The 27,248-nt window shown below is 39.7% G+C and overlaps 1 long non-coding RNA gene across 2 annotated transcripts in view; it reads left to right on the top strand.

Moving 5' to 3' along the window:
- LOC111090928 overlaps positions 1 to 27,248 on the top strand; it is a 75,435-nt gene that overhangs the window by 42,248 nt on the left and 5,939 nt on the right. The window contains exons 3-4 of one of the 2 annotated variants that reach the window (XR_005373309.1): positions 26,007 to 26,170; positions 26,370 to 26,552. This is a non-coding gene — a long non-coding RNA (uncharacterized LOC111090928). The remainder of the gene's footprint in view (positions 1 to 26,006; positions 26,171 to 26,369; positions 26,553 to 27,248) is intronic. The other variant, XR_005373310.1, reaches the window with a different exon arrangement.

The raw sequence follows: 27,248 nt of genomic DNA on the forward strand, positions 1-27,248 counted from the left end.
GGTTAGGTTTTTCCACTAAATGAGGTCAAGTCAGGCTATATGTTGACACCAAATGAATTAGGGAAATACTTCTGGTTTTCAGAAGTTTTTGTGTTTTGGCATTGCTAATAATGGATGGCGAACCTGAATTAGAAAGGGACAGTTATGGTTAAATAAGGGTCAAGATAACAAAATTTCTCACATTCCATTTTCCTTGTACCGGAGTTCATCTATCTGTCCAATAAATATTTATTGAGTGATGGAAATAATAAATATGGCAAGGTGGTGGATAAGACAGTGAACAAGGTAGACAAAATCCCTGCTTCTGTGCCAGTTGTACCATAGGCCGGGACACAGGTGCACACGTGTACTTCTCTTGGGTGAAGGAACTCATATCCTTCATCTGCTTGCACCTTTTCTGTGAGGTTTCCTGGGCTTATCTAGGAAGAAAAGTAGTTCCTTCCCCTATACCCCCAGGGTAACGTAGTACATACCTTCATTGTAGCGTATAGCATCCAACTCCCTAGTTAAAATGTGAGCATTTGAGAAAAGGGAGTCTTAGAGCCTGGGTGTCTAATCCAGGGCGCTGCACATAGTAGGTGCTCAGCAGGGATTTGGTATATAAACACATGTTCCTCTGGATGATTGAAACACCTTTGTAATCTCAATTTTATTGACTTATGCAGGGGGATAAGAGAACAGGGCCACTCGCTTTTCCCCTGGCTCTCTGCCCGATTGGCAGGTTTTTTTCTTCTAAATTGTTAACCTAGAACCAAGTGAAAAAGTGTATTTTTATCATCACTCACCACCAGCAGTGAATCACCAATAGTGATGATTATTTTACCTTTTTGTACTGTCTTAGCTCTACAACATTATTACCCTTTTGCACTATCAGATATTAAAATCATATTAATAATCAGGAACTGTATTAAACTGTCTAAAGGTTAAATAATATAGTAGCACATTTGAAGGTTAGTGGCACCCGTTGGGTGTAATTCACCAAGAACACACTTAGCCCTTGCTTCTCTGGATATGCCACAGACTGTATTGTTTTCCAGGAGATTAATTATCCTTATGATATCTTGGAATATGCAATAAAATCAATGTCATTTGGCTGACTAGGCTTTTTAAGGTACAGATTAGAAGCTAAGATGGTGGAATTACTCCCCTGAGGCTGGGTGTAAGGGCTCCTTGCTTTGGAGGAATGTCTTAGTGCTTTCCACACTTCCCTGTTATTTTCTCTGATGTGGTTAGGAGTAAGAGCCTGAGAAAGAGCTCAAGTATGAGGTCTTGAAGTCCCACCTGTATCTGACTGGTTGGGCATCTTCAAGCACTTAACCTGTATAGGACTTGATTTTTCTATTTATTGTGGAAGAGAAATATCTCCCCTTACCCTTTTTTCTCTTGATAATATTATAAAATGAAATGTGGTTATTCTCTGAGAATTTTTTTCAACCCTTGAAAGGATAGATGTGTCCATTCAGACCTAGAGTGGAGAAACTTTAGGGTCTGTTCTGATGCTCGTTGGTTATGCGTATGAGGGCAGAGTCTTGGTTTCTCCTTCCCCAGGGTAGCTGCCATTAATAAAGGAGTAGCAATTTTTGTCCTTTATTTTGAGGGACTGTTAGAGCACACCACTGTCTCAAAAAGCACTTGGTAAACTCAGTTACTCAGAAAATAGTACATATATGTATATATTTTTCTTTACTGGTAATGATAAGGTGGATAGATCGTCGCTGTTCATAGACTCATAGACTGAGTTTGTGTTGACTGGTAGATGTTGACTTTTTCTTTTTCTTTTTATTTAAAGATCCCATCTATTCATTCATGAGAGACACTGGGAATTAATGATCTACCCCTGCTCTTTTTGAGCTCAAAAGAGACTTCCCCATTAGGAGGCAGGGGCAGGATTGGCCTATGAGTTCCAGAAAGGAACTAGTATAAAGTTCTGAGAGTTTGAAGGCAGACTAATGGGTTGACTCAATAAAAAAAAAAAAAGAAATAAACATCTTTGGCATCAAGTAAAGCTAAAAGAAATAAATAAAATAGAGAAAAAAAGAAGAATTGAGGGAGAATTAAAAGAGTCTTTCCCAAGATTTAGTAGTGTAAATGCTTAGAATCATCTTGAATCTCTCCCTAAAGCCCTGACTTAGAGAGTTTGATAAATTATTGTGCACTGTGTCTGAGAGGAGCCTCTTTGTCTGTCAAGATCAAGGTGGATTAGCTTAAATCTTCCGTGGTTTGCAGAAGCCCAACACTCTTCGAGACGTTGGTGAATCTGGAGGGGGGAGTTCTGTTTTCAGAATTTTCTCTGCCTACTGTCCCTTTCACATATGCCACTCTGAGCTGTCTTATTTCACTCAAAGAAAGTGTTTGTGAACCTGGACTTCATCAAAGATTTGGAGTTGCTTTTGCCTACTCCGTAGGCTCTACTGGAATCTGTTGTGTCCACTATGGGCTAAGACAGGGAATCCCTAACTCTAGCCATGATTGGCTCAATGAAAAAACAAAACACCTCTTTTGCTTTTCAGTGAAACAAAATAAAGTAACAGGAAGTAAGAGTTTGTCAAAAGAAAAATTCCATGGGATTTAGAAGATGGAAGTGGAAACCATTGCTCTCAGAAGGTTGTTGTGGTCAGACAGGGACAAGTAGATAAATGGGTGCCCTGAGCATCCCAACTTGGCTTCCTAACTGCTGACTCAGTTGGTAACTGTGGCCCCAAGCCCATCACCAGGCCAGTCTCTGTGGGCCCACTGAGGGACCAGAAGCTTCCCCCAGAAGAGGTAGTGTTCACAGATCCCTACATAAGCTCTATCTCTGTGCTCCTCCCTAGGGAGTCCCACGAGCCTGGCTCCCACTTATCCATTATCCATCCCTGTCTAGACTTCAGGCAGACTAGTGTGTTAAGGTTTCTCTGATATTCCTGCTCAGCTACTTCACCAATCACTTTCTCAGCTTCTGTCACAATTGTCTAGAATCTAATTTCTGTGCTAGGTCTTCATTCTTGTATTCTTAAGAGTATCTTGACTGAGGCACACCTTTTGCTCCAATCTTGGCTTTTCTCTCTCCCCTAACCTCACTCATCTGTCACTTCTCTCTCATCTTCCACTCCTTGCCTGGAGCATCAAATATAATGTTTTCTTTTTGTTATGCCTAAAGAGGTTGTTGTTGTATCACACCTCCAGGGACTCCATTTTTACTCCACACTCATACCAAAGCATTGCTAGAATTCAATTAATTTCCCTCTTTAGAGGAATATAGGCATTAAATATTTCTACTTCAGCATTTCACCTGTGGTTCCATGTATTTGGGGGACATGCCAGGCCTTATGATTTTTCTCTATTTGTGTGCCTATGGATATTCTTGTAGATTAGCATACAAGGCATTTCAGAAGACTTATATAGTAGGTTGGAAATGGCCTCCCAAGGTGTGTCCACAGTCTATTCTCTTGAATCTGTAAATGCTACAGCACTTAGAGATGAAAAAAAGGTCTTTGTAGATGTGATTAAGTGGAGGATCTTGAGGTGAGGAGATCATCCTGGATTATCCAGGGGGGCCTTAAATATCTTCATATATGTATCCTCATAAGAAGGAAGCAGAGTGAAATTAGGCCACCATATGAAGACTAAGGCCAAATTGGAGTGATGCAGGCACAGGACTGGGAATGCTGACAACTAGCAGAATCTGGAAGAGGCAAGGAACAGATTAGATCCTCCCCTCGAGCCTCAAAAGGGAACATGGTCCTGCTGACACCTTGATTTCAGTTCAGTGAACTGATTTCCAACTTCTGACCTCCAGAATTGTTGTTGAGAAAATAAATGTATGCTGTTTTAAGGCACCAAGTTTGTAGTAGTTTGTTACAAAAGCTGTAAGAAACTAACCTACTCTCGTGTTGTTTTCTGTGAGTCAACTACTTGCAAATCCTAGAGCCCATCCTGCTCACCATGCCTCTGTGCTCTTGAATACATATGCAGTTCTTCTCTCCAGAGGGCTGCTTCCTCCAAAGTTGTTCATTTATATAACTTCTGTTTTTCCTTAACAATTCGGCTGAATACTGCTGTCTCAAAATCCTCATTGAGTTTTGATTGGGCTTAGGTACTCCTCCTTTGCCTTCCAAGACTACCTGTATTTCTCTGTTGGACACCTCGTCATACTCTACTGTAATTATGACAGTTGACCTATTCAATCATCCCCACTGAAAGCCCTTGAAGGCAGGAACTATGTTCTCTACGATTCTGAAATCCAGCATTAGGCCTGGCATACATTAAAAACACAGTAAATGTTAGCTGAATGAAAGAATATAAGAATAAATGAGACTGTGTATAGAGAGTAGGGAGTAACTCATACTGAATTTTTCGCTACTTGTATATTGCTTCAGGAAAAAAAGATTTGCTAGAGTCGTGTATCCTGTGAAGTTGAGGGATTTTTTGAGATTTTAATCATCTCTGCTTAAACAAATCTTTCACTCACATGGATTATGAGAGATGGCTGAAAATGAGCTTGCTCCAAGGATTGATTCACTCTTCAGTGTATTATTCCACTGACAAACATACAGTGTACATTTAATGTGTGAAAGGCACTGCTGGTGAAAAAAAAGAAAAAAAGGCAAGTGAAAAAAATGATTCTTATCATCCAAGAGTTTATATGGTAAGGAAAGTCCCTTTTTAGGTAACTATGATAAAATGCTATATATTACAAGTGATGTAGTCATTTATTGAAAAGAAAGAGAATTCATTGAAGTAAGAGAACAGGGAAACTTTTTGTAAAGGGAATAGTTTTATCCTGGATTTTGAAGAATGGACTAATAGAGAGGTAGAAACCAGCTAATAGGCAAAACACATGTGAAAGGGCATGCAAATGAGTAATGCCAAAGATTTTCAGGAAATGGCCAATAGCACAGTGTTCTGGATTATATAATTCAGAATAGGAGCCTGGTTGGAGACAGTCCTGGAAAGATGGCTCGGGTTAGTTTATGGGAGACACTGAATGTTAAATTAGGGAATTTGGATTTTACCCTGTAAGGTTATAGGGCTTAGCAAAAGCCTTTAGTGAAAGAAGCGTTAGCAGAATCATGTTTTAAGGGCCTTTGAGCTATTAGAAGGAACAAAAATATGGTCTCCAAGGAGATCTTTACAGAGAGGTGTAGGAAAAGAGGATGAATGAACAAAGAGGATAGGGGATGAGGGAAAGGAATGGAGAGAAGTTATAGGATTTGGTGCTTTGACAGTGAGCATGAAGAAGATGCTGAGGCAAAGATAAACTTGGTATTTTGATTCTATGAGGTTGGTGATTCTTCCCAGCTATGGTGTAAAAAAAGCACTGGCTGCAGCCATTCTATTAACCGCTATTAGTGGCTCCTTCACTGGGAAATAACACAATTTTAAGTCCAGTATGGATCCTTCACAAATGCAGAACATCTTCACCATCTAATCCTCTTGGATTTGCCATAGAAATCCTGTTTTGACTCAGCCTGGTCCTCTGTGGTCCCTAAAGTGTTAGATCTTCACTCTTGACGTTAACTGGAGCAACTCCCCGAGTCTTCCACTGGCTCACACTTAGTTAACTGACCTATGCATTATTTGACTCATGATATGTTATCATTTGGATCCTCTAGTGTCCTTGTCCCAGAGTTGGGTCTTACAGTTCCATTGTTTCTTTTCTTGCATTCATCTCTGACTACGGTCTCTTTTTGAATGATTCTTATATATTTAGTATCCAGCTTCCAACTCTATTGTGACAGTCAGCAGAGAAACAAAAGCTAAAAGCACAAGGTGAGTAAATTGCTTAAGAAGGGAGAGTCAATACATTTATTTTGCATGCTAGCTCTAGTAAAATGGAAGTGGCATTTGGAGCATTGGGTTGAGAAATGTTTTTGTATCAGTGGAAAAGATTACTGTAACTGATTAACCATGTGTTCCTTGCGAACATGAAGACAGAGGGAAAATATTTGTGGAGAAACATGCCATTCTTGTCCTAGAGAGCTAAGGGTAGAAGTCTGAAAAACCTTGGGAGGTTTTTTGGTTAATAGATATGATGGTTACATTGTATGTCAATTTGACTAGACTGTGTTGCCCAGTTGTTGGGTCAAAACCTTGTCCAGATGCTGGTGCGAAGGTGGTCTTGTAGACGTCACTAACATCTGTAATCAGTTGACTTTAACTAGATTACTATCAATAATGTGAGTAGGTTTAATTCAATCAATTGAAGACCTGAAGGTCAAAAATTAGGGTCTCTCAGAGAAGAAATGTGGCATTAAAACAGAACATAAAAATCCTGCCTGAATTTCCAACCTGCTAGCCTGACCTAACAACGATTGTGACCTAAAGATTTCAGACTCAAGACTTACAACATCAACTCCTCCTCATTTGAGTTTTTAGCCTGCTGGCCTACCCAACAGGTTCCGTATTTGTGGTTTTCATGGTTGCAAGAGCCAATTCCTTAATGATTTTTACGTCTTTTACATACACACACACATAGAGATAAACCCTAACCTTGTTGGTTGTGTTTCCCCGGAGAACTCTGACTAATACAACGGGGCCCATCTTTAAGGAGGAAATCAGGCTAGAGTATGGTAAGTCTAATACCAATTCCTTTAATAAAATAAATGGTTATGCCTGCCACTAGTTTGGACAACACAAGAAGATTAGCATTTACTGTCAAAGAAGCAGCTGCATCAAAGGATCAACATTCTCCTTCAGATCCCTCAAAGTTAAGATGGTACCATGTTGTGGGGAAATAGAGTTTACTGAGCCAGAGTAAACCCTGGTTCTGCGAAGCACGTTTTGTTGTTGTCCACACACCCCGCACCAGCCGCTTAAGTGATCCAGTCCAGAGGTATTGATTAGATGAAACATGACAGGCGGCAGACCCCCTTTCCTGCCACGTAATGCATTCCAGAAGACGTTTATGCTACTTGAATTTCCCAGCAAAGTTTGCCAGTCTCTGTTACTCAATCATTGTGTTTCCATGTGACCTGCAACAGCTGTTCTTTCACCAATTACACCATTTCTTCCTGATAAATTAAAAACAGTTCTAATTAAATGGTATAATGAAACCATCAATCTATGTTAGTGAGGCAAAGCTGTAATGTAATGAGTTATCGATACCACAAAGCAGAGCTCGGTTAGGATGAGTGTAGGACGGGCGGCTGGCTCTAGGATTCTCACAAGGCGCGTGGTCATTGTTGCACATTCACAAGTGATTCATCCGGTCATTTTCCCAAAGGACATTTGTTAGACTCGTATGGTCCATGAGAGCAGAATAATAGTGCTTTTACATATAACACAGTAGTTGTCAATCCTTCCAGTGAAGCTTTCAGGGCCAGAACAAGTCATTTTCCTTGGATCGTCTCAGTCATAAATAATTTTCAGGGAAAGAACAATTGATTTGAGGGATGGAATAGAAATTATGGAAATATAATGAGAACTTCTAGTTTGGATACCATTTTTTTCCCCAAGGAAACTTCAATAGTGAGAGCTACTTGATAACTGGGATTATCTCCATTGTATTCATTTTGTGCATTTTATTTTTGCTACCCACCGTACATGGTAAGTAGGCAGTAATTGCTCACAGAATGTATGCCTTTAGGATTTAGAGTAATTACATTAGGCAGTCCCATCTCATCTTCCACAGAACTGTACTAAAATGAATCACCAGTAATAAAAACTATACCTGTAAAAACTCCTTCCTTTTTAATAGGTCAGAAATAGAGGCACCAAAGTATAAACATGAAAAAAAGAAGTGAAAAAAATCTATTAGCCAAGGAAGATTGGGTCACCATGTTGTCTGGACTGTGTAGCAAATGCCTAGTGTTTTGAGCGTTTGCTCTTTTTTCCTACTCAGAATCACAGTATTAACATGTCAACACGAATGAGATTATTTTTTTTACACATACATGTTATGTGATGTGATTATTTATTCGTTCAGTAATTATAAAAGTGTTTTGCACTGCAAACAGCATCTAGTTTAACCAGAGCAGGAATTTTTAGAAGGTTGCTGGTACCTGATGACTTTCCAGGAGGGTGAGAACTGAATTCCCGAATCGCCTGTCCAGGGGCAAGTCTTGGTCCCACTAAAGGACCTCCGGCAGGGAAAAGTGTAACCTTATCACCACGGGGCCTGTGATGCTCTGTGAGTGGCCGCCAGAAGCTCTGCCACTGCCCCCTGCAAGGAACCGGGTGTCTCTGTCACCACAGTGGCCAGAATATCAATTCCTACATCCTTGGAAGCATCCATCTGTCACATCCTTCAAACCCAGGTGCGTTCAGGTGTGAGTGAGCAGCAGAACCCAGGTCACGTACATGTACCTCGGGAGCAGGGAGGTCTGGTGATGCAAGTTGTCTAGCTCTACCTTGGAATGGCAAGATTCCTAAAAGCATAAAATGACCAAAATATGAAGAAGGTTTGCAAGGCATGCTATCGATGCTCAGATGATGCACGCTCACAGCACGGAGGCAGTCCAGGTAGGTGATCTGCACACGCACTGGAGGCTTCTGGGCTGTTGAAATGTTTGAACTATTTTCAAATAAAGGGGAACATTCACTAATTTATAAGTCATAGCTTCATCAAGCTATTTATACCCCCCAGGTGAGTGCAGATATGGATTTTTATTGTAATGAATGTGGGACAAAATGACCAAATCAATAAGAAATTTCTGAGATTGCATGACGCAAGACATGTGTGTAGACATTGACTTTTAGTGACACTTCCTTTGTGAAGGAATTTATAAACTGTGAAGAAAAATAGCTGAATATATGACATGGGTTTAGAAGGGATATATTAAGGAGTTTGAAAAGAATTTTATCTGTGTAACTTAGAAAGGCATCCAAGGGCAAGGCCAGGATGACCAGTTGGTGATCTTGGATATATTTAATAGAGGGAAAAGTTCAATTTCGAATAGTGAGATCCATTGAAGAAAACAAAGATTTATCCCTAGAGATGTTTCAGGGCGTACTGTGAAGCCTGCAGAAGAATATGTTATAGGAAAGAATGTCTTTGTTGTAAGTTTCTCTATTTGAAAGAGTTTCAAAGTTCAGTTCTATAGGATTGCTTGGAGGCGAAGAGATCAGCAAAATCAGAGTGCTTTATTCTAATTTATGCTAATTTCCCACACCTAACCTCCACCATTATGCTAATTTTCTTCCCTATAACCTCATGGAAAATTTTCCTATTTCCTGGGAAAGTTTGAAATATTAAACAATGTGTTTTTTTAAATTTTTTATTTTTTATGACCGCTTCTGATAATTCCATCCTTGTGAACTTTCTTCTTCAAACAGCTAGGGCATCCTGGGCCATTGCCTCAGGAGGAGGATGTAGCAACCCAGAAAGAAAAAAAAAAATAGCCTACCAATCTCTCCTTGGCATTGGTTTACATCCTAAAGCACTTAAGAGAATTGAGAAAGCTCCAAGCCCAGAAAAAAAATGTTTGGAGAAACATAATGAGACAGAGGAAGTTCCAGCTCCCCTGCTGACTCTGCACATTCTACAGTTCCATCCCTTCCACTACCCTGACCATCTTTTCTAGAGTAGAAACTTTTCTGGAATAAAAACCACGCTGAACTCTAGGACGCAGCAGCGTGCCCCTAAGTGGCTGCTCGTTGAGTCGAACCCAGTGAGGTCTTCTCCCCGAAGCTTCAGAGAGTGCCCCAGAGTGAACCAGAAGCCCAATTGTTCCTCCTCGGACACGAAGCACCAGAGCCCTGAGGACTATCCCTGTAGGGTTCCTGTGAATGGAAGTGAGGCCTGTCTGTGGACCCAGGACCAAAGACAAAGAAGGGGATGGTTTACCAGTCAATGCCTGCATGGAGAAATGACATCCAAGGCCGGGATCCCACCTGGACCCGTGCGGCCTGTAGACACCCTGCTTGGGATGTGGAAGCTTCCCCAGGGAGAAAAAAGAAGAAACGTTAATTGGGTTGGCTGAGGAGTTCAAGATATATGCAGATCTTGAAAGATAAATTATGTTAAGTAGAAAAAAAACAGGGTTTCTTTTATATGCAGTCCACAGTCCAGGCACACCACCTCCACAGAGAAGCGGAAGAAGGGGTTTTGTTGCTTGTTTTTTCTTGTTTTTTATTAGGATGAATTAAAATGCAGTTGTTTTCTTGAACATAGATGTATTTACCTGCCATTTATTGAACTAAGGATTCTACTTGTTTAACAATATATACTTTTTCTTTACTCTTTATATTTTCCCGGAGAATATGTGATTTCATAATATTTCTATGAATGGGAGCATACTCAAAGGAAATGTTTTCTTTTTTTTTTTCAACAAAGTAATTATATTAGAGAAACTTCTAAGACTTTTACATTGTTTTTGTTTTTGTTTTTGTTTTTTTCAGCTTTTTTGAGGTATAATTGACCAGTGTTCTTTATAACTGACTATTTGTTGACTAACATTTTAAGACCTCTGACTTGTCTAGTGCCATTCCTGGCCTGGACTCCCGTTTTATACTTTATTTGAATAATTCCATTATATCTGGATAGAAAAATTTATTTTTGAACATAAACAAGGCAAAATAATACTACTGGCACATTTTCTAGTGGAAAAGTGTAGACTCTGAAGATATCAATTTATTAAAAACTATTTATGTATTTTAGATCTAGGCTTGAATGAAACCAATGAACAAGTTACAACATGCTTCTCATTTCTCATTAATTCTGACTATTCTTAATCCAGGAGAGGCTACTAGATTTGAAAGGAAGACTTCTTTTGTCCACATCGTATCTTTTTATCCCAAGTCTGAAGTCTTTCCAGGACTCACTCATAATTCTGTCTCTTGTTCTTTGGAAATTTAGAGAAGGTTTCACATAATCATTCTTTCTTCTTTCTCTCTTCTCCACTTTCCCTCTTTTATGCTTTTTTTTTTTTCTATTTCAGTTTTCCTGCCACAAAAAGCAAACAAACGAGAAGCTCTTTAATTTCCTTCTTATAACTTGTTGGAGGAAAAGCCATTTTTCATTCGAAAATTCTCTATCCTTATCATCCTACCTTTCCCTTATGTCCTAATGAAGCAAGAAGTGTGATAAAATAAACTCCATGATGTCACTGACTGCATAAAATACTGAGATCTGGGAAAATGGAGCAACTTTCCATCTTTTCATAGAAGTAATTTGCTCTAATTTTCCTAGTATTCTTATTTTTTATCAGTAGCTTATATAGATAACAGTTCAGTGAATGAATGAATGAATGAATGATTGAGTTTCTATGAAGAACCACTTTCTCCACCACAGTTTTAGCTACAACTCCTTATATTCTTTTACAAGTTCCTTCTAACCCAATCTCCTGTAACAAGTGAAAAAAGCTTCCTGTTTCCATCCAGGTTTACCCTGCTTTTAAAAAAACATACTTTCTTCATGTTTGTAATATTTATGGAAGGCCCAGTATCTCTAAGCTACTGTGTTATGTCATGTCTGAGATACGAGGATAAACCAGATCCCTCCCCTCAAGGAGTCTGCATTCTTGTAGCAAAGATAAGACTTATACACATGTAATGATAATAAACGTAGCAAATGATAAATGCCACAAGACAGGTGCAGATAAATTGTATGGATGCGACAGGCTATGGAGATTAGGGGGCATAACAAGGTTTTAAAAAGAGATACAAAGCGTTCCCTTCAAAACATAAATACTGTAAAACAGCGTATATTTGTTCAGTATGCCTCTTGAATATAGCTGACTACATTATTATTATTATTTTTTTGCCCTAGTTTTCAAAGATCATCGTATGCTTCCTTTGATTGGATGTTTTTTCTTTTGAGGAAGGCTTTGCCATATTTGCCCATGGCAATGATGCCTGGAGATACTATTGCATGCTGCCTGGCATGGGGTGCCATTTTGATGTGTGGGGGGAGTGTGATCCCCATGAGTACAAGAAGGCAGTAATAAGAGGGGGGTGTTTTATGTGTGAGGTATTCATTAAGCTTGATGAGGACAGGTGGGGAAATAATTTTTTATGGTGTTGAACCACAAATCTCTTTTCCAAGTGCAGCCACTTCACAAGGGAACCCTTATAATCCAGTTGTAAGATTTTCTCATGTTCACCAAAATTTTAGTTTCCATTTGCTTGTTGAGTTTGGTTTATACAATTTGTGCTTGTAGAAGTTAAGATGATTTCTGCTGCCCATAAGCAAAACCTTGCCCACATCAGCTAAATTAAGAGCAGGAATTTATTTGCTCATGTAATTGAGTTCAAAATTGCTCAGATATTGATCCAGGGGCTCAGGAATTACCATCAGTTCTTGGGATTTTCAGCATCTCTCATCATAACTGCCATTGTGTTAGGAACTAACACTATATATTTAATATATATAAATATATTAAAAGATTATATATAAATATTATATTATATAATTATATATAATATATAAAATATATAATATATAAATATTATATAAATAAAATATATATAAATATATTAAACGATTATATATAATATATATAATTTATATATTATATATATTATAATTATATATATATAATATATATAAAAATATTATATGGGATACCTGGGTGGCTCAGCAGTTAAGCATCTGCCTTCAGCTCAGGGTGTGATCTTGGAGTTCTGGGATCGAGTCCCACATCGTGTTCCCTGCCTGCTTCTCTCTCTGCCTATGTCTCTGCCTCTCTCTCTCTCTCTCTGTTTCTCTCATGAATAAATAACTAAAATATTTTTAAAAATGTAAAAAGTAAATAAAAATATTATATGTAAAATATATATTATATATTAAATATATATAATATATAAATTTATATATTTATATATTATATATAATATATATATAATATATATAATTTCCCCTAATGACTCAAATACTGGTTTAGTAATACTAAATAGTAACTGACAGCTAAATAGTTTAGTATACTAAATGCTAAATAGTGATACCAAACTGTATACAGATCTTCCTTGACCTAAAGATGGGATTATATCCCAAAAAATTCATCATAAATTGAAAATATTTGTAAGTTGAAAATCTGTTTAATATACCTAACCTACTAGACACGGGAGTTTAGCCTAGCCTACTTTACCTGTGCTCTCAGAGCATTTGTATTAGCCTACGGCCATGCAGAGTCATCTAACACGGGGCCTATTTTGTAATAAAGTGCTGCCTATCTCCTTTAATATATTGAATACTGTACTGAAAGTGAAAAGCAGAATGGTTGTCGGGTACAAAATGGTTATAAGTGCATTGGTTGTTTACCCTCATGATTACACAGCTGACAGGGAGCTGCCACTTGCTGCCAGTCCCGGCGTCGTGGGAGAAGAAGATCCTACCATTCCTTGCTAGCCCATGAAAACATCAAAAATTCCAAATTTGAAATATGCTTTCTGCTGACTGCATATTGCTTCTACACCATTGTGAAGGTGAAAAATCATGAGTTCCACCATTATAAGTCAGGGACCATCTGTGTGTCTATATGCATCCATATATGAAAACATCATAATTTTAATTTTATCTTTTTTGTTTTATCTGAATTTTTTAGTTTCTATAATCATCTATTATAACTAAAATAATAACTAGGTATTTCAGAACTATGCAGTTGAAGTAAGTCAGATAACAGTTTACTAAGCTATTATTTGGAGTAAGTCATTCTTTTCTCAATTGATTTGCATGTATAAAACCAATCTTAATCTGATAATGAGTCTTGATCACACTTGAGAGATGCCAAGTTGCAGATACGCCATGTTAAATTGTGATCATCCCCTCCGAACTCCCTTGGCCACCCTATTAGGAGGGAGGAAAATAGATTCCCCTTTTTTCCTGTATGTATTCCTCCCAGTTACTCATCTTACTTTTTGGGCTTTGCTATGTATCTATATGATTTTTGTGTCCGCTGATACATAGCAATAACGAAACCAAAAATGTCATAGTAGCAATGAGCATAGTAGCACAGCAGCTATGATTTATCGAGCAGGCTCTATATTTTAGATATAGAACTAAGTGGTTTGTAGGCTTTGTCTAATTTGATCCACTCATCAACTCTAGTATTCATTTAATACTTAATCAAGAGATATTTATTGAGCAAATACCACCTTATAACAAATGATCTACAAGTGAATATCGTATTACAAAGCCGAACTGGTCCAAAAGGGAAATCACTAAATAATGGAGGGTAGCCCATTCCAAGAACAAAGTGGGTGCAGGTGCTAAGAATGGTGGAGACCCACACCTAACGACTAGGAGCCTTTAAAATAGGTGGCTGGAAATTGGACTGAGGAGAGTGGGTGTCCATTGTTCGGGGCCGAAAACTGAGTTCCATGCTGGATTTTGCCCACAGGGGATATAAAGAGGGATTGGTATTTGCTTTTGAGAACAAGATCATGCTGTCTTTTAGCGAAAGCTTCGATCTGAGTTCTGGGCCTTCTTGTAACTTTGGTTTCTCTCTCTGCATCTTGTAGGTTATGATACTTGCTGAATATTTAAGAGTAAGAGCACTGGTGTCTGAGAGATCTGAGTTCAAAATACCTGTCCCTCACTATCCAGGCGACCTTGCTGAAATATCCTAACCCTTCCAAGGCTCATTTTCTTCAATTATAAAATCGGCTTAGTATAATTACTAATAGCATTTGGAAAATGACTAGTAGGGTGCTATCCAGAAGCAATACAGGTCGGTGGTAGATGGCCCAGATCAGAGTCTGATTGCTTGGTCCAAACCCTGGATTCCCCTCGTACTGACTGTGTGAGCTTGGACAGTCTACTTAAATTTCCACTGCTTTAGTTTCCTTCTCTGTAAAATGACAATAATAAGGTGAACAATTTCTTTCCTAAAGTATTATCGTGAGAATTAACCTGAATACATGAAGTGCTTAGAATGGGCCTGGACTCGCTATATGCATGTTTATTCTTAATAAGTCAGCACTTTCTTAGAGTCTAGTTGAGAGGACTCAAAGAGTGCCTGTTGATTAAAATGCACTTAGCACAATGCTTCTAGACGCTAAGTGCTGTGTTTTATATTCAGGTTAAGGGACCAACGGTTGACACATGTTGCAGGCCAATAGGCACCCTCATTTCTGTTTTCAAATTAGGGATTTGATAGTTTTTTCAAGACAGTATTGTTTCAGTGATAAGATCTTGCCCAAACACTTTGACTTGTCACTTCCTTAAGTAGCAGTTTGTTCTGGGGCATCCTGGTCTTCCTACCAAGTATTCCTTTCTGCCACCTTGCCATTCCTTTCTCAGTATTCATTGCTCTTTCTTCCTCCCCATCTCCTCTCTTGTGGGATGAAAATCGCACGACTTAGGAAATGACGGCCACCGGGATCCCCACCTCTCCTGCACCTCAGCTGTCTGTGAACAATAGGAGCCCGGGACGAAATGTTCTCCTTTGAAAGAGCTTTCCCCTCCTGGGAAGGCAGTTGCATGAGGCCTCCGAGCAAGCACTTAAGTAGCAGACTGCCATGGCTCGTGCTTCCCCTCCACTGTTTCACGGCTGTGTCACATAAGTGAACACAGAAAAAGGAGTTGAGCTGGAAGACTTACCTGCCCGCCTGCGATCACACCACGGAGCTTCGCCCCCTCTGGTCTCACCTTCGCTGGTTGTAATTCCTCTTCCTTCTCTGCCTCTTAGCAGATGGCAAAAATCAATAGGGAATAATAGGTGGGAAATGGTTGTGTTCCTCGGAGGAATTTCTAAGCTAAGCAGGAGGCCGTGTAGTTATTATATGACTAATGAATGCTGTTTTCCCTCACTGCACGCAGATGCGGGCAGTATTATTGAACCTGGCCTTGGTCAACTGTGGTATTGATTTTCTTTTGTGATTTCAGATTCTCTTCTCAAGTAACCTTAACTAAAGACTTGAAATAGGAAAACCAATTCAAATTAGACAAAATGTGTGCTGAACTTTAGACCTAAATTTTAATTGGTGATCTTTGATAAAATCTTAGGTTGACTTTTCTCCTGTATATACCTATTTTTATTTTTAATGTTTCTTGATTATTCTTTTTATGTAAAGTATCCTTTATCAATGCTTCATCGATATGGGGTAAATCATCTTCCTTTTTTTTTTACCAGCTTTTATCTGGGTATAATTTATATACCATAAAATCCACCTATTTAAAATGTACAATTTGATGTTTTGAGTATTTTTAAGGAGTCATGCAGCCATCACCATAATCTAATTGTATTTATCTATTTATTTATGAATATTTTGACACCTTAAAAGAAACCTTGTGCCCCTTATCCCTGCACCAAGCCCTAGGCAAACATTAATCTACTTTCTGGATCTACAGATTGCTTATTCTGGACATTTCCTATAAATGGGGTGATATGTATGTAGTCTTTTGTATCTGGATTCTTCTACATAGCCTATCATAAGTCAGATTTATTAAGATCTTAACTTTACACTGATTGTGGAAAACCTTGGGGATCCCTGGGTGGCGCAGTGGTTTGGCGCCTGCCTTTGGCCCAGGGCGCGATCCTGGAGACCCGGGATCGAATCCCACGTCAGGCTTCCGGTGCATGGAGCCTGCTTCTCCCTCTGCCTGTGTCTCTGCCTCTCTCTCTCTCTCTCTCTCTCTCTGTGACTATCATAAATAAAAAAAAATTAAAAAAAAAAGAAAAAAAAAAAAAGAAAACCTTGGAATCATGATTATTTTTCCATTCCATTTGGTTCACCAGCACTTTGAATTGCTTTTTGAGGTCGCTTTTCTGAGGCCTCATCCTGGTGAATGTTGGAAGAGGCTATTACATACAAATATTATTTCCCCTAGGTCTCTTCTCAGGTGCTAGTGGAGGTTTATATGTATTTGGCGTCATTCAGAGGAGTTATATTTGGGTCCCAAAGACTCTGGTAACCTGGTGATAGGTTCGGTAAGTATTAAAAACATTGCCTTGGACTTTCCCTCTTCCATTTGCCATCTTCAGAACTTTCATGGATGCTTATGAGTCTCACAATGGCTCTAAGCAGTGAAGACCATCTTCCTTGTGAATCCCAGAGTCTTTCTAAGGACCTAGAGGTCTCTGTAAAGGCTGCCACATTGACTTCAAGCTGGAGGAAAGGCTGTGGATCATTCTTTTTTAAAGATTTTATTTATTTATTCACAAGAGACACAGAAGCAGAGACACAGGTAGAGGGAGAAGCAGGCTCCCTGTGGGGAGCCTAATGCAGGACTCAGTCCCAGGACTTGGGATCACAACCTGAGCCAAAGGCAGGTGCTCAACCACTGAGCCACCCAGGTGTCCCAAGGCTGGGGATCATTAAAATCTGGTTTATTGCTAATAGCAGGAAGCCCTTGGCTCCTGACATCAATCTGCCTATATAGCAGATAGCGTAGACAGTATCTAATGACTTCTGCAAATTGTGGAGTTGTTTGAACATTCCCATGTGGCTTCTCTGAGCTTTCTGTTTTCTCACCAAGGAGACAGAGCATGAGACAGAGTGGAGGCAATACAGGCTCAGGGAACAGTCAGACCATGAATTAGGCATGGCTACTTAGCTCGCTGATTTTTGTCAAGTTTTCCTAGCCTTATTTTCCATGTGGAAAAATCAGGCAATAATAAATGTTATGGGGTTTCTGTAAACATTCAGTTAGGTAATATATGTAAAGAACATTATACTTGGAAGGAGCTGAATAACCGCTTACCATTTCTACAGGCAGCAGATGTAGGAGAAAGAACTAAGGTCGAGGACCCAGATGACTACCATTTGAACATTAGCTTTCGACTTATCAGCTATGTGACCATGAGCAAGTTTTTTTTTTTTTGTCTTTGATATCCTCTTCTTACTCATCTATAAAAGGGGAATAATATGTTTTTTGAAGAGTTGATATAAGAATTTAAGAGAATATGCACAAATTGCTCATTCCTGTACTTGTCATTATAGAAAGTGGTCAGTAATTGGTAACTATGACTTTTTGTTATTGTTAATCAAGCTGGCCATGGCCAGTGAAGATTTTTCTAAGTCAGTGTTACAAAATACCTTAAATAATATGGCTGCCTAGGTTGGAGTGATACTAGTAATGGTGCCCAAACACATTTGTTCCTTAGGGTTGGTGTGCCAATCACCCCTCCACTCCCCTAGCATTTTGGAACATCCATACAAGGATGCCAGATAGCAAAATAGTGGGGGAAAAAATCTAACTCCATCATGAGACTTTCTGGGGAAAGCTGGCTAAAACAAGATGGTGGACCCAGTGCCAACGTGGGGCTGCTTATCTCTCAGTTTGAATTTACACTTAGGGATCTGCAAATTCAGGCATTCCCAGGAAGAGAGTGAGAGCAAGAATGGAGTGAGACAGACTCGGTGATGAGGCTGAGAAAAAGAAGCACGGATGGGTGCGGGCATGCAGTGCAGCCTGAGTCTGCCTACCCACCTACCGCACGGGGACATGGGGCTGCCTCATATTCCCCATAGAGCCATCATCGGAAAAAATTACAAGGTAGGCGCTGCCCTATGTGCTCACTGCCTGGGAACAGAATATAAAGCAGAGTTGGCCATACCTGAGCCCAGAAAGCACAAAGAAGGAGTTAACGGGAGCCAGCAAGTTTGCCCGTTGATGAGCACATGCACGGGCTGGCTGGCGTAGGTTATAAAGTCCTGGCCACTCGGCCCTATTTGGAGCAACCTGGAAGGCCATCCCAGTTCCAAAGCTCCCCATGAGCTCTGCTGAAGCCAGTTGTTGGGACTGCATGTTGGTTCAGCATCACCTTTTTCCCATCCTGCTTCTTTTACTCCCCTAAAGTGATTATCCTGAGAGCATCCTCATTAAAGCTACCTGCATGCAAACCTCCATCTCAGAGTCTGCTTCCCAGAGAAGGGGACCTAGGAAGCCTCCTTCACAAGGCCTTTCCTCCCCCATTCCCAGTGGACCTGGGTTTTCCTTTCTTTGAAATCCTTGACCCTTTTTAAATAGCCCTCTTACAGCGTTGGTATATTTCCACCTTGAAATTTCTATCCAAGTTTCATCTTCCTCATCAGACCAGTGGCTTTCCAAGGATGGGATTCAGGTCTGACTTATTTCTATATACCCTCCAGATCCCAGTCTTCTGCTTGGCATATGTAACAAACATTTGCTGAAATAATTAATGAAGTCCAGGTTGCAATAGGAGTTGTCATCCCAGGGTTATCTCAGTAACTAAATGTTAAAGTGTGATTAGGAAGCACATGGAAAAAAGCAACCTAGTTAGGGAGGTAGTGTGTCTACCCAGATTAAAACTAAGTTTTCAAGGTGGATTACCTCCAAGGGTGAGCAGCTAAAGCAAATAGGGCAGGTGTAGCAAACGTAGGGTAAGCAGTCACTGGTGAAGCCAGTATCCCTGAGGACAGAGCTCCAACAACTGCCCTAAGGAATATGGGCTCAGCGTTATCAAATCCCTCAAGTCTTTCCAGAGAAGATGGAAACTCAAGACTTTATGTGAAATTTTTTAATCTTTAAAACATGTGCAGGCCAAGCAAACAACATCTGTGAATTGGATTCAGTCCTGGGGGGCCTGTACGCCTGAAACTCCTGGGAAGGGCCTCTTAGGTTTTATACACCGTTGGCTTTCCGAATTGTGTATATCTGTCCAAAATAGTTGTATTTCATGAGAGAAAGATGAACTGTATTTATTGGAGAGTCATTTTTATCCACTCTTATGTACTGTATTTCTCACTGGGAGGACCAGAGGAGGATGGTTATGTGCTGAGCGCAGAGTTTGGACCATAATTTCCAGAATGTTTTAAGAGTCTCAGAGGAAAGGTGCAGTACTGCTGTAAGATAATTGTTGTTGTGTTTTTTAATGCCTCTTTTTTCACCTTTAAGATAAGCTTATGAAATGGTCTGGCTAACAGTCTTGCTGTTTATTGAAAAAGGCAGCCAGGTCATTTTGTGCCAGCATTATTGCATTTGTATTGCAAGGATACATAAATGGAAAATCCAATCCTGAATCTAAATCGTTTCTTCTGCAATACAGAAAAATATATCTCCTTTTTCTTCCATCTGATCACTCCTGACATCTGTGCAGTAAATATGGATTAGATAAGGACGCAAGTACTAAATTTATTTTGTGGCTTTTAGCCCACAAAATAGGATTATTAGCGTGGGTAAGAAAAGAGGCTTGTCTGTGAACAAACACACGGCTACTTAAGAGTGATACTGTCAACGAAGGAGGCACGTGTGTGTGCGTGTACATGTACATGTGCATGTGTGTGAATTATCCAAGCTCAGAATACAGTACTGGGGTGGGGAGATACAGTACTCTTTGGTGCCAGTGCTAGGGAATTCAATAGCCTATTGTGCAAAAATCCAAGAAATGCTCCAATCTCACTGCTGGGGAATTCAGCTCCAAGAGTTACATTTTCTTGCTAAGGAGAGAATTGCTAGGTTAGAATCTGATTTACTTAGTTTGGGACATTAGAGTGAGGCTAAAGAAAATAAATAAATAAATAAATAAATAAATAAATAAATAAATAAATAAATATCTTTATGGTTTACTGTGCTAAAATGTTCCATGGAAGGTGGACAATAAAGTCCTTACATAAGGTACCGTCTTTTTTTTTTTTTTTTTTTTTTTTTTGGTGCAAAGGGAAACACATGACACATACTTTGAGCTGCTACCATTTATGTGGAGTTAGAGTCTGGCTTATGAACATCAGTCTTAGGTATAGAGTAAAGATCAGAGGTAAAGGACAAGAATGTCTTTTTTTAATTGATTATAATCATATGCTTATTTGGATTAAGATGTCTTATTTTCAGTAGTGCAAAGCTCAATAAGCAAAGTCAACTTAAAATATTACTATCCAAAGGTGTTCTTAAGCTTTACATTTTGCTTCACAACATGGTGATTTGGTCTCAGTCGATATTCTTTAAAAATCACTCCTTATAAATAAAAGCATTAATTCAAGTAACAGAATTTTAACTTGCATGGTAAAGCTATTGATTTGACTCTGGTGACCATGTTAAATGTCCTTACTTGTTTCATTCACAACTTCATTGATTTTGAGGAGGAGATATATAGATGTCTATGAAATAAATCTATGAATGTTATTTTTAAATAGCCTTTTGGAAGGCACCAAGCGTTTCATCTCAATGGGGTTTTGTTGAGTCATAGCCTCTATTTTTGTAAGTGGGGAAACAGGCGCACAGAAAGGATGAAAGCAGTGTTTTAGAGTTGAGGAGATAAGAGCCCCTCAGCTTTCAGTGACTCTCCATTGCACCGGTCAACATCACCTTTTCCTGTAGGATGTTTCCAAGCAGCATTGCTTTTTGAGTAGTATGTTCCTAGAAGAAGGAAAAGCCTGTCTCTTTTGAAAAAAAAAAGAAAGAAAATAATATTTTTCAACCAAGAGGAGATGAAGAAAGGGCTGGAACTAAGTCAGGTTGTCTCCGGCCAGACCACTCATCCGGCCCTCAGAATTCTGTAGGTGTTATAAACGAAAGCTAAGGCATTTGAACCATAGCTGTTAGCTCACACCTGCTAAGAACACGCCTGACTCATGGTAAGTAACCATGCTTTATCCTGGTCTCAGCGTGAAACACCTTTCCCTGAGATCAGTGCCCCTAACATAATGCTCCTCAAACTTTCTCACCAAAGTACCCTTCAGTAAAGAAGAGAGTGAATGCATATTTTTAAGTAGGATGAGGGAAGGAAATGGAAGAAATTGTGAGTCCAACGTAAAAGGCGATGCCGATGATATCTGAAGGCACCTGAAGGCAAGTCCCAAAGGCTGATCTTTTAGTAATGGTTGCAATTTGTCTTACAAATTCCTGCCGCAGTTTAACATGCTGTCCCACATTACGAAATGCCAAACTGTAAGATACAGTGTATGAGTTTCATACTTTTTAAAAAAATTTTCATACTTGACGCTCTATCACAATGTTAATGCATAACACATTAACATTGAAAATAATGATTTCACACTGGTTTGCTAAAAAGTATTTCCTCTAAGAATGTGAGTAAAACTGATTATCCAGAATGTTGGGTTGACTTGATCCAGGGGTTTCTGCTCCTTTTACTGCACATTCCTCCCCGGCCTCATCCCCACCACTACCCAGGGGCGTGCGGGATAGTTAATGGGGACGTTGTTCGTCGGGTGTGCTGGCTGGTTAGCTCAATCTCGCCTTGAGTATTTACTCAGAGGCCTGAGATTTTACCCTTTTTATGCAGTTTTTACCTTTAATGTGGCAATCCTCTTTAAAAACGTCTATAAGGAGCACCAAAGTCAAGTCACAATTAGGATTATTGTCAAAGGTAATTTCCCCAGAACTGGCAGCCAGGGGGGGAAAAAATAAAAGCATAGAAGGACCCTCAGAAAGGGGTTCTGGAAGTGAGCTACTTTATCTTTTCATAAACTGTGTGGAGATTAGAACTTCATGCAAAATAAGAAAGTAAATCTAAAAAATAATAGGATATAGTTAAATCGATATCGATATTTAGAGTGAAAATGCTTTATGGAAGGCAGTAAAATCTTTTAGGATCCTGGGGGAAAATATGGGTGTAAGAATGGAATAAATTACTACAGTTTAATCACTTAGTAAATAACTAAAATACTGTTGCTGGATTTATGGTGTCAGAGAGCAGCCTCCTATTAAATAGAGAACATGTCAGTGATTCAGTGGAGCTAGATTTTAGAGAAATCGTGCAGGGGCCACGGCTGTCTTTCCAGCTTACCTTTAGTATTTCTCTTCATTATTCTTCCCTGCATGTGGGTCCATTTTAAACTGTCCTGTGTCAGTAAAACCATAAATTCTTATTTAAAGGGAGTCCATTGGATTCTGAAACATCCATTTAAGAGCCTTCCTTACCTGTGCCACTCACACTGCTGATCATTTTCATCGAGACCGTTTATGACTCCAGTTTCCTGTTCTCCATTACAACCAGGGTCGGCCGTTTGGCTTCAACCCCATGGCTGTGTTTGGCTCCAGAGTGTTTGGAGGTGACTGCTAGAGTCATAGTTTTGTGCAAGGAGGCAAAAATATTGGATCTGCAGATACTTAACATTTTCTGGCTTCCACTAGCATTATGATGATAAAGCACTGATGGGAAGAAATAAAGAAACTGGGGTAATAATAGGGCCTTTTATCAAAATTATGTGTTTGGAGGGGCCCCTGGGTGGCTCAGTTGGTTGAGCCTCAGACTCTTAATTTTGGCTCAGGTCATGATCTCAGGGCCATGAGATGGAGCCCCAGGGCAGGCTCTGTGCTCAGCGGGGAGTCTGTTTGGGATTCTTTCTCCCTCTCCCTCTGCCTATTTTCTCCGCATGCTCTCTCTCTCTAAAATAAGTAAATCGTTTTTTTAAAAAAAGAAACCACCGTAAAAAATAATAATAATAAAATAAAATAATTAAAAAAAGAAACCAAAAAAACTACGTATTTGGTAAAGCCAGACATTGCCTCCAACAACAGAAAAAGGCAACATGTTTCCTTTATCCCTCTCACAGAAGTACTTTGCCAGTGACTCTCTTTCCTGAGCAGTTCTGTAATTTTGAAAACTTTTTCTTAACCCTCTTGTCAAAATTCATGTCTCCTTGGCCCCATTCTTAAAATTAATTGACTAGAAAATAGCGACAGATTAAGTCTCACCGAATGGTAAGTAATGAAATAATGAAATTTTAATTATGCTTTTATATTACACATATCTGATCAGGCTTCTATAGCAAAATAGCAAAAAAACAAGGAACTGCAAAGTGTTAACACAATGTACAGAGACGATATATTCAATCATAACGTAGCTGCTTTCCCATACCCATTTTAAAATCATTTTTCTCATTTTCAGTCAACTGTACATTTGTCTTACATACGATACTTCTTTTTTGGCAACTGACTTTATATCACATTGAACCACAAGAGAGTAACGGAATTTGAGTGCACCAGTTGGCGTGCAACCCCGAGAAAGAGGAGCTACAGGAGACAGAAGTTAAGAGATTTACTGCAAAAATCAATCAATCAATCAATCAATTGATAATTGGCTGATGTCATTGTGGGGCCTGGCTAGGAAGGTTCCAAATCCTGGGGAGGGCAACCAGGAAGGGCAGGCTGGCACCCCCAGCACAGGCTGTGGCTGCTCCTCCCAGAGACAAAATTTCTTCATCCGAGAAGGTTCAGCCTCCTTCTTAAGGCCTTTCAGGTGACCGAATGAGACTCCCCTTTGGTAACAGTCTCTCTGGCTTAAAATCAAGTGATTATGGGCTTTACTCACATAGACCATGTATCTTCACAGCAACACCTCTGTGACTATTGGGCGGAATCACGCGGAGCCATAACCTAGCCAAGTCCACACATCAGAGGACCTCGACATGGACCATTTTGTCTATAGAAAAGGCAACTAAAAGAGGTTTGGTCTAATACAGTAGCCAAGTGCAGTTTCCAAGGTTCTTCCTGGATCTATATGGCTTTCCTGTTGGAGGACTTGAGGAAATTTCCCTGAAATTGCCTTGAACTCATCAGCGGGAAGACAGCTGATACCTCCTTAGATATTCTTCAAGCCCCCTGAATCATACTGGAATGTTGTTATTATTCCACATGAAAACCCTTTTATTATTTGAAGACCTGCTTTTAGTTCTTCTTTTCTTCTAGAAATGGGCCAGCTTCATTAATTGGGCTTCCATTATTCTCTACTTCATTCACAACAAAATAATGAAACAGTGTCTGTTAAATGCTTCACACAAAGCTCGGTGCCTTTGTACTATGGCATTTCTCTGTACCCATCGTAGGAGTGCGACAATGAACAAAGCAATAGTTCCAATTATTTTCTAATCGTGAACCAACCAGGTACCATATGCTGTTCACATACACTGAGGGACCTGGGACTTTTTATTTTTTTCTTTTTAAATAAACACTGGGCTGACTGATTTTAAGCAAGAGAGACTATTCTTATTTTTATTTTTATTTTTTTTGAGAGACTATTCTTTTTAAATAAACCCTGTACTCACAGAAAGAAATTGCAAACTAAATTCTTGATCCAACTTCTGAGAATTGGCCTTCCCTGCAGCAGGACGGCTCCCTACTTCTTCTCCAGGGAGGGTGGGAGGTTGCCGTCTGTACTGTCCCCCGAAACTTTGAAGACCTTGCTGTGGGCTCTCTGGATTAAATAAGCCAAGGTACCAGTTCAGCTAAGGAGACCTTGGTAACAACGTCAGTCCGGTCAGTGGAAAGGAGCAGTTTTAAGCTTCAAACTCTTAAAAACAGGTGTTAGGAAAATGCCACCCCTGTCGTCGATGGGCTGCCGGGCGAGGGCCTTGCCTCGTACACCTGACACAGTCGCGTTTCCAGCATCACTGTGGTGGCGAAATCAGCAGACGGTAAATTTGCATTACTTTCGGCAAAGGACACGGTACATCCTCAGGTTTTTCTTCCCTATTTCTTTGGGTCTCTTAGTGACCCTTGCTAATTGCATAAAACGGAGTTAGATGAACATACAAATTAGTTTTTTAATGATGCTGAACCACAGACCAAAGGATTTACCAACAAATCCTCTTTGCTTTTCTGTCTCAACTTGCAGCAGAGCCTTTCCTGCTGTCATCTTGGCTGCTGTCTAGGCTCCTTGCCACTGCCCCTTCCCTCTTCCTGGGGCTGCCACTACTAATTTAGCGTGAAGATACAACCCTGATGAATTAGTGTGTCCAATCAGACATCTTTACGCTGTATAAACTAGGTTACCATTTATTAATCAGTCCATTACTCCGATCAAAGGTGCTGAGGCTGCCGCCCTTACTGCCACTGCCCCTGAGCCAGCAAAGTCCTGGCCAGGGCTCCGTGGAACCTTGGGACATCGGTTCATGGAGGTCTTTAGCCAGAAACTCTCTGCCGTGAAACATCAGACGGCAATGGCTATTATATCTTACTCGTCTCCTTTTAACATAATGTCTTGCTTTAAATTTTTATTGCCATTTACCTGATTGGGAATCATTTTTGGAGTCAAAGATGCTCTTGGTGAAATTTCATGATAAATACAGAGAAAATACACCCGTAGTTGATAAATTCCATAACATAGATGAAGCGAGTCAACGTAAAACCTTCATTGATTTAACAATATTTATAGACTGCATCTAAGATTATTTTCTTGTGATCGACAGAACCCTTCCATGCAATCTGGTATTTTCGTTTTCAGCATTCAGGGAGTGTTCAAGTGTTTGACATGCAATTAACCGTACAGAAGAGCAGGGAACAGCATCCAGAGTGAAGAAAGGGGGTAATGGTGAACAGAAATAGAAGCTCATTTGTTTTCAAGCTGGAAAGTGGAAAAAGGAAAACACACCATTCACACCTGGGTGTGTAAGTCAATATCTATTACATACCATTAAAAGTGCTAGAAGCCCCTGTTATAGGACTGGTGCGAATGCAGGAGGTAACTGGTCTACGCTTTCTGCGTTGTCCTAACATGTACGGTGCAGCACCTAGTATCCGGGGCAGGTGAAACTTGGGTACCAGGGGGGGCGTTCTTTTTTTTTTTTAATTTTAATTTTTTTTCCAGGGGGCCTTCTCAACAGGATTTTACCATATATGTTTTGAGTCGACTGATAAAATACAATTTCATATCATCCAATCAACATTTCTGTTACTGAAAGGGTAATTTCTGCCATGGGGAACGTGTTCCCAGAATCTACTTCCGGCCTGGTATTTAGGGACCAGAGATCAAGTTGGGCTCGTGCTACAGGTAACTCTAATTTACAGGTAGCTAGATAAAAGTGAAAGTAATGGCGCTCATTTGGGACACCTACTGCTAAAGGTTGGGGGCCTCCGCCAGGAAGAGGAACTTCCAAGCTGCTTGTCTGGTTTTATTAAAAAATAGTTGTCAAACCCCCGAAGGACATCTTTCCTTCCTTTTGTCAAAATGAGGCTGGATTCTTTCGTGATCAGCGCTCTACTTGTGTCTCTGGAGTTGGCTGTTGTTTAATTATGTATCACCTAAATATTATCTTGACAGCATAAATAATATATAGGCAATCGGTCTGGGATGTTTGTAAAGCCTGGAAAGACAATATTGATTAGCATTTCCTAGACATGACGGAGTCTGCATGGTTCAGGGCTAGGGAACAGAGCACCCGTTTTATTACTTGATGAATTCCAGAAGAGGAATTGGCTTCCTTCTCTCTGCTTTCTTGCTGGACTCCAGTATATGTATGTACGTGCGTGTGGGTCTGTGTGTGTGGTGTGTGTGTGTGTGTATCACTATATATATATATATCTTGATTATAAACAGGTACGTTTATTGAAAAAACTTAGAAAACATGAAAAGTCACATGAAGAAATTAAGACCACCCATAGGAAAATAAATAAATAAATAAAACTACCCATAGACTTACTACCCAAATTCAAACATTTTATATCTATTGCATCCATTCATTCATTC

Source organism: Canis lupus, chromosome 18, assembly GCF_011100685.1.
Source record: "Canis lupus familiaris isolate Mischka breed German Shepherd chromosome 18, alternate assembly UU_Cfam_GSD_1.0, whole genome shotgun sequence".
NCBI classification, from domain to species: domain Eukaryota; kingdom Metazoa; phylum Chordata; class Mammalia; order Carnivora; family Canidae; genus Canis; species Canis lupus.